Source organism: Mus caroli, chromosome 4 (genome assembly GCF_900094665.2).
Source record: "Mus caroli chromosome 4, CAROLI_EIJ_v1.1, whole genome shotgun sequence".
In the NCBI taxonomy this organism is placed as follows: Eukaryota; Metazoa; Chordata; class Mammalia; order Rodentia; family Muridae; genus Mus; species Mus caroli.
In genome coordinates, this window is record NC_034573.1 from 40,532,402 (window position 1) to 40,534,167 (window position 1,766).

Sequence of the window (1,766 nt, forward strand, 5' to 3'; positions counted from 1 at the left end):
CGGAAGAGCAGTCGGGTGCTCTTACCCACTGAGCCATCTCACCAGCCCCCTCATTTTTTTTTTCAAAGCATTATTTTATTTTATTTTATTTTATTTTATGTATGGTTTAGAGCTGTATTATAGAAAGGCAGGGGGAAGGGAGAGAGAGATAGAGAAGGAGGGCTAGAGATGAGAGTAAGAAAGGTGAAAGCTTAGAGAGCACATTCTTTTACTTTAATGATTATTTGTTTTATGTATATGAGTGGTTCTATCTGTATGCATACCTGCATGCCAGAAGAGGGCATAAGATCTCATTATAGGCCACCATGTGGTTCCTGGGAATTGAACTCTGGACCTCTGAAAGAACAGTCAGTACTCTTAACCACCGAGCCATCTCTCCAGTCCCGTCTGATCAATTTTTAATGTGTTAATTTTGGAGGGTTCAGCCTTCATGGATAATTGTCCTCATGGTAGGGAACGGTCTGTCCATGAAGTGTTGTTTTTCTTGAAATACAATGTGACTCAAGAAGAAAGATTAAAGTATGTCTTGGGCTGAGAATGAAGCTCGTTTGATAGAATGCTAGCCTAGCATGTCCAGGAACATGGTACATGCTTGTAATCTCAGCACAGGGGAGGCAGAGGCAGGAGAGTCAGGAGTTCAAGACCAGCCTGTGCTACACGAGATTCTATCTCAGCAACAAAAAAGGCACCCGTGTCACAAGTCTCAGATTGTTTTCTTCTGCCCTGACTCCAGTGAACTGTGGTTCTCCAACCCCTTCTTGAGCCCCTGATGTGGCTCACAGAACTCTCGGAAACTTTCCTGAGGCAGACCATCTGCTGTGAAGGGTGTTGAAAGGAACAGGCAAGAAGATGCAGATGGTGAGATGTGGGTAGCTTACTCCCTACAGGTCTGTGTCACACACACACACACACACACAGAGGTCCTCAGATGGTGTGATGGTTTGAATAGGTATGGCCCTCAGACTCATGTGTTTGAGTACTTGGCCCATGGGAAATGGCATTATTGGGAGGTGTGGGCTTGGAAGAAGTATATCACTGTGAGGGCCAGTTTGAGGACTTCTATGCCTAGCTCCACCCAGTGTGGAATCCAGCCCCCTTCTGGTGCCTATGGATTAAGATGTAGAATTCTCAGCTCCTTCTCTAGCACCATGCCTGCCTGGATGCTGCCATGAACCTCTGAAACTGAGCCAGCCCCAGTTAAATGCTGTCCTTTATAAGAGTTGCTTTGATCAAGGTGTCTTCACATCAGTGAAGCCACACTAAGACACCTGACTAGACAGTCTTCCACTGAGCCACATCCTTGTGCACTGCGTATTCATTGTCAAAAAAAAAAAGTTTTTCCTCTGGGATAAGGCAGCTTTAACCCTATCGTGTGTGTGTGTGTGTGTGTGTGTGTGTGTGTGTGTATACGCGCGAGCAAATGTCAGGTGGCTTCCTGAGTTGCTCTCAACTATTTTATCTTTTACTAAATCAGGGACACATCGGTTCAGATGGGGTGGCTAGCTGATGAACCCCAGGATTCCCCACCAGTCTCTGAGTTGGTATTACTCAGACTCTTTATGTGATCTATACAGATTTTACTCATGGGTACTGGGGAGCCAAGCTCAGAGGCCTTCCTGCTTGGTGGCAAGCACTTTGCTGACTGAGCCATCTCCACAGCCCCTTACCTCGCACTTTATACAAAGGTTTATTCAAGAATTGGATGTGTGTGCTCAGACCTGCACTGAGGATTTTATGCAGGAGAATTTCTTTTTTTTTTTTTTTTT